Source organism: Hevea brasiliensis, chromosome 4 (genome assembly GCF_030052815.1).
Source record: "Hevea brasiliensis isolate MT/VB/25A 57/8 chromosome 4, ASM3005281v1, whole genome shotgun sequence".
Lineage (NCBI taxonomy): Eukaryota > Viridiplantae > Streptophyta > Magnoliopsida > Malpighiales > Euphorbiaceae > Hevea > Hevea brasiliensis.
In genome coordinates this window covers 41779469-41786743 of record NC_079496.1, presented here as the reverse complement: position 1 = coordinate 41786743, position 7275 = coordinate 41779469, and positions in this window count along the sequence as shown.

Below are 7275 nucleotides of genomic sequence, written 5' to 3'. Positions count from 1 at the left end.
TGAGAGGACGACATGAGGAGATAGCACCCACAGTTGTTCAGAGATTAATACCAGGTAAAATTTCGAGACGAAATTTATTTAAGGGGGGGAGAATTATAACACCCCCGTTTGCATAGCCTGGCATATTTCACTATTCCGGTGACCGGTGTTGGTCCGGGTAATTAAGGGGATTAGAACCATACTTAAGACAACTAGATAAACCATAAATACAAATAATTAGTAATGTCCAATTAGTTAAGTATAAATAAGAAAAATAGAACATAAGAAGTTAAACGAGCCGAGAGTCACCGCGATGGGTGACCGTCTCAGGAACGACTGCGAAGCCATTTTAAACTCAAATTTCGAATCGTAAAATGTGATGCTGCGGTCCTTAGGACCATAACGAACACAGTGAAAAAGAGAAAATCACGAAAAAAAACTGTTAAGCCAGTCAAATAATTAGGTCAGGGAGCCGAAAGAAATATGAAATTAATTGCAAACCAAGATGAACCGGCGAGGGGCAATTTGGTCAATTAACCCCAAGAGATGACTCCTGACTTAACTGTCAAATAAAATAAGAGAAAAGAAAATTTCAGAATCGAGAATTAAATTAAAGAACTAATAGAAAAAAAAAGAAGAAAAAGAAAAGTTGAAAAGGTGATGACATCATCATGATGATGCAACTATGACTTCATAATTAATTTTAATTTAATTAACTAATTTACTAAGTCAAATTAAAGAATAAAAACAAAATTGAAAAGCCAAATTTTATCTTCTTCTTCTTCTTTTTTTTTTTCTCTTTCCCGTAGCTTCTCATCTCTCTCCCTTTTCTCACTAAATCCTCCATGGCTACTTAATTTCAAGCTTTTAAAGCTTGAATCAACCCCATAAATCCCACAATTTTCCTAAATAAAACTTGTTCTTCGATCTTGGCAAGCCTATTGAGAAAGAAATTTGAATGAAAATAAAAAGAAAATTGAAGCTTTGGGAATACTTCCTTAAAGGTTAGTCAAGAATCCTCTCAATTCTCCTTATATTCATGAAATTGCACTTGAAGTGAACTAGTATTGATGAAAATAAAATAAAAACAACATATTTAGGAATATAGTGAAAGTCAGCCAGCTTATAGGTAACTTGAAATTGATGGATTTTGATACAATTAAAAGAGTAGGCAAGCTTGATTGAAGGTGTAGTTGAATGGTTAGGATTAAAAGCTTTGAAGGTAGCTAAATGCATGAGGTTAGTGAATTAGGCTTTGGACATTAGGGTTTAGAGACCAAAAATGTGAAAAACTTGTAAATGGTGTATTTGACCTAATGTGAAGTGAAAAATGGTCATTTGTGACCAAATGAGGTGTGTTAGAAGTGTTGGAATTAAAAGCCAATTCGGATTGGATAAGGTCATGTGCTGGTAACATGACCAAAATCTCCTTTGAGGGACCAAAAATGAAATTTTACAAGTCCAATAGATATGGGACCAATTGGAGATGAAAATAGCACTAAATGACACAATTTTCATTGAGGAAGCATGCCCAAAAAGTGACTAAAACCTAGTGAACAAATTGACCAATGTTAAGAAATCATAGTCTGCCTCTGCACAACCTGACCAAGTGAACAGTGTTTGTTCATTTAGTCATAACTCGAGCTAGGCAGGTCAAAATGACCTGAAATTTTACCAGTGATTAGATGAGATATAGATCTAAAACTTTCATGAAGAACACAAATCCAAATTATGCCATTAACCAAATCAAATTACTGAGCAAATTTGGGTTACTGAATCTGCAGACTGCAGATTTGCCATTTGAACAGTAAAGTTTCAATGGCTATAACTCTCTCTAGAAAACTCCGATTTAGGTGATTCTTAACCGATGGAAACCTAAGGCATAGTAGAACATTTCATATGAAGAAAGTTAGACCAAATTATGAACCTAACTTGATCAAATTGCTGAACAAAGTTGGAATTAATAATCTGCCAGAACAAAATTCTGTAGCATGAACAGTAAACGTAATATGCTTATAACTTGAGCAACAAAACTCCAATTGGGGTGATTCAAAAAGAAGAATAAACATAAGACAATAGGGAACATTTTCTATGAAGAAAGTTTTGCCAAATTCCAACAGTAAACTGACCAATGAAATAATACAATTAGAGACACCAAAACTGAAAATTTGGCCATTTTGCCTAAAAGACCTAAGTTTTGAGAAAATGACCAAAACCAACAAGTTTAGTGACCAAAATGTGGTATGTTGGTGAAGTTGGAGTTCCCATACCTATTGAGCCTTAGAAAGTCAACAATTTGACTTGAATAGTATAGTGAATAGTAACCCGAAACACAAAATTTCAAGAACGTCGAGTTTAACAAGTTAAAGCTAGGTAAAAATAAGGCTAAATTTATTTTTGGATTTATATTAAATTACGGTACTGAAACATTGTAAAATTGTGTGTTTCAGTTGAAAAGAATACCGGGAAAGAACTCGAGGAACCGAGTCGAGGCCAAGAGGCGACTCGCTTGAGGTTTGTGCACAATGTATACTTTTTATAATCATCTTTTGCATACGGTTTTGAATAATGTGAAATATTGGATTATGGCATTCTTATGATGTTTTATCTAAATTGTTGAAATGTTATTATGTATATTCAAAATGACAATGTTTAGCAAATTGTTAAGATAAGTTTTGAAACCACAGTGTCATGACCATATATTTGAACACCTCACTAGCACGACTAGTGGGGGTAATTAGTTTCGAATTTTGATTCCTTCTCTGGAGAAGTGTTGAGGTGTGCCAGTAGAAGAGGATGTGAATGAATATCCATATATTTGAGCTAGCTAGCCTTGTGATGTGATTTCTCTTTAGCCTCTGGGTATTGAGATTCTATTTGTTTCGAATGGCATGATCTAACTGTGGGTTTTATGAAATGTGTTTTGATACTTTGAAATGAACTTGGTTTGCATTAAAATCTCATAATTCATGTTTTGTGTTTAATGCTCATATTTAGTCAAATTTTTTGAATAAATGTGATTTAAGTTTTGCATAAAGATTATTTTAGTATGTTATGCACCACTGAGTCCTAGTACTCAGCGATAGCTTCTATTGCTGTCGCAGATACAGAGACTAGAGGAGCAGCAGACTGAGCTGCTGAGGTGTGAGGAGCTATCAGCTTAAAGTCATCGGGTATAATTTATATCCTAATTGTAAATATTTCTTTTGATGTATGTATTACATATAAAAGTATGGACATGTAAATGGGTCTTGAGCAGCTTGTACAAAGTTTGTATGAAGTTTGTAATAAAAAAATTTAGTTTGAACTTCCTTTGATGTAAATTTTGTAATGATGTGTATATAATTTGTTTTGTCTCTAATGAAATATGAGTGGAACTATTTTATTTAATTTGAATGAAATGTATTGCTAGTATTTTGAGGATTATTAAATTTTGAACTTGAGAAATTGATTGAAATGATTGTGGAGTTGTTGAAATGGATTGAGTGTGATTGTGAAATTTAAGTAGTTGTTGGGGAAAAATTTTTAGAAGTGCTTTTTACAGGTATTTGAATAACTGTTTTCTCAAAATACAGAGGGAACTCTGTCAAAATTTTTATAAAATTTGCAGAAAAATAAAATGGACCAAAAATATTAACTAGTTTTAATTTTAACTAAATGTTTTAAATACCTATTAGAAAACGCTCACCAGTTATCAAAAATAAGAAAATTGTTTTAAAATTCCTTGTAGGGTACTTAATGAGTTATCGGTAGATGAAATTCGTTAGTTCATTAGGTATTCTACGAGATCATATTATGCCTTACAGAGGAGTAAGGTGTGATATAAAAATTGAAGAAAAATTCAAGTAAAAATATGTAAGGGAAAATTTAAGAAATTAAAACTTAAACTTTCATTTCCATTATGACAAAATTAAAATGAAGGACTAATGGGCTTTTGATAATTAAATTTAATTATTTAATTAAAAGGAAAAATTAAGTATAAATGTAAAAAAAAAAGAAGGGGAATAAAAATTTAAGTTTAATTATCCTTATGACACAATTAAAATTTATAATTTTAATAAACTAATTTTGGGGATAAATATATATATATATATATATATATATATATATATATATATATATAAGAAGGCAAATGTCTTCTTCATTTTTTTTTTTCATAAGGTGCCACCACCCTTTCCTCTCTCTTCCTCTCTCTTTCTTTTTCTCTTCTTCTTCCACTTCTTCTCCTCATTGATTTCCCCTCCCAAGTTTTAATTCCATTAAATTCCCTTCATAAATTCTATAGCTCACTAAAAGAAAACATCAAAGAGATCTTTGATTGAGAGATTAAAAGCAAGGAGAACAAGAATTGAAAGAAAAGTGAAGTTGGAAAGAAATCAACAAGAGGTAAGTTTCTTTTCATGCTAAATTAGTTATACAAGCTTTGAATTAAGTTTAACTACGGAAAAATTTCATGAAGAGGCATGAGAATCGTACATTAAACCTAAACTAGGGTTTTGGTTAATTTGGAGAAAATTAGGGTTTGCTATATTTTAATAAAATTGATGATGAAATCAAGCTTAGTTGAAGTAGTGTGCATGCTTGGGGTAAAGAAATTGCATGAGATTTGCATAAAATGAAATATGGAAGATTAGAGTTCATGGGAAAATTGGAGCTTCGGTGTTAGAGAGTGAAATTGGTGTGTGTAGTGTTAAATTATGGTCATTTGAGGTTCCTTTAGTTTGAATTGACATTGGGTTGATGAATGGAAGTAATGAAATGGTAGGATTATGAAAAATTGCAAACTTTGGTGTTTGAAAATTTTGGATTTTGTGCTATGAGAGCTATTGATGTGTCAATGCTAAATTATAGTCATTTTTGGTGAATTAAATGTGAATTGAGGTTGGTTAGTGGGAGTAATTGAAGAAATAAAAATTTGAACCTAGGGCAGAAATTTGTACACTGAGTTCAGTGTGTTTAACAGCCCATAAATTGAGCTACACAACTCCAATTGGTTTGAAACTAATTGGAAATGAAACTTAAGACATAGGGCTAGAATTTTCATGAAGAGACCCAACCCAAAAACTGCCCAGAAATTGCCTAAAACTTGGCTTGAACTTGGAGACAAAATTATGGAACCTGCAGAATTAGGCATGTGAACAATAAAATTTACATGGCCATAACTCTCTCTAGAAAACTTTGATTTAGATGATTCTTGAACCAATCGAAACCTAAAACATAGTAGAACATTTCATATGAAGAACTTAAGGCCAAATTATGGACTTAACCCAATCAAAATGCTAAGCAAAATTGAGTCACCAAATTTACAGAAAATCTGAAAATTTGCAAAATTGACCTTATAAATAGTAAATTTTGCAAGGCCATAACTCTCTCTAGAAAACTCTGATTTAGGTGATTCTTGAACCGATAGAAACTTAAAATATAGTAGAACATTTCGTATGAGGAACTTGAAGCCTAATTATGAACTTAACCCAACCAAATTGCTGAGCAAAGTTGACTTGATAAATCTGCCAGCACATGAATAGTAACATAAATAGTAAACTTTAAATAGCTATAACTCTCTCTAGAAAGCTTTGATTTAGGTGATTCTTGAATAGATGTAAACTTAAAACATAGTAGAACATTTCATATGAAGAATTCATAGCCAAATTATGAACGTAACCTGATCAAATTGTTAGTCAAATTTAAGTCACCAAAGCTGCCACAATCAGCCCCACATGAATAGTAAAATTCATTTGACTATAACTTTGGCTACACAACTCCAAATGAGGTGATTTAAAAAGGGAAATAAAGATGAGACCTAGAGGGACAATTTTCATGAAGAAAAGCTCACCAAATTATGATTGAAACTAGGTAAAAATTGGGTTCAAAGTTCAATATACTAAGCTACCAGAAAACCAAAACTTTCTAAAATTTGCAAAGCTAACTTGGGATACATTAGACATTCATGTAATGAATTCTTGGCAACGATTGAGATTAATATTGAGGTATTCTATTTGTGTATTTTCAGTAGAAAAAGAAGTTGGAACGGACAAGGAGAAGTAGGTAACAAGGAAGGAGAATTATTAAAGGTTTGTGAATAACTAACCTTTTCTTCGTTTTTAAACTTGTAAATTGTTTAGAATGAGTTTATTTGAATGAGTTTTCTTTGAACATGACTGAAATATAGTTTTTCTCTTGCATTTAAGAAATTTGGGTGTTGCCACCTTTATATGGATATTATGATGAATTTAAATGTGTTTATTAGTTTATAAATGTGATTGTTGAGTGGGAAATTTTTGGAAACTGTTTTGAAACCACAGTTAGCATGACAGTCCCTTTCGGAACTCCCCAGTAGTAACGACTACTTGGGGTTGATAATTGATATTGATTATATCTCAATTAATAATGGTTAGTGGACTAAGACTACATGAGTACTCATTAGCTAGCTAGCCCTTCCCTCATTAATAATGGTCAGTGAGGTTGAGATTGCTTTATCATGGTGTACAACATGGCAATGATCATGAAATTTTGTGTCATGGCTTAAACTGTGTGTTGATGTTGGCAACACTAATGCTTTGTGAATTGTGATTTATGAAGTGTGATTTCTCATTTAAAATGTTATTCCAATAAATGGCTCTTATGGACTTAGAACTATTGTAAAGTTTTCATGCTTAAGAAAATTGTGATTTATTATGCTTTGAGAAATTGTGTTTTACCTTAAGTTTTAAAGTTATTAGTTGTGCACCACTGTGTGATATACTCAGCGATAGCTTCTTTATGCTGTCGCAGGTGAGGGAAAGGAGAAGGCTATCGAGTGAGAGACTTGGAAGCAGCATTTTGGTATTGATTGTGGGTATTTACAGTAGGTATACCCTTGTGATTTCTTTGGATGTATTTTGTACCTATATGTATGGATGTAAGGACATTGAATAGTTTGTATTAAAAAGCATTGCATTACTATAGTATTTTGAGTTTGTAACTATTTGTATTTTATTTTGAGACTTTGGAAATATAACATTTGCAATATTTAGTATGTCATTATTTCCAATGAATGTTTACATTGAATTTTAACTATTCCCATGCAGTTTTTCGCAAAAGAATTGATAAGATAAAAAGTTATGATATGTTTGAAATCCCTTGTAGCATAACTAATGGGTTATCGGTAGGTATAGTTTGGTAATTCATTAGGTATGCTACGAGAACATGTTGTGCCTTACAAGGGATAAGGTGTGACATGTTTTAGTAGTATCAGAGCTTTGGTTTTTATACAAGTTTTGAAATTGCATGTTTGAAAAATGTTGATAAGTACAACTG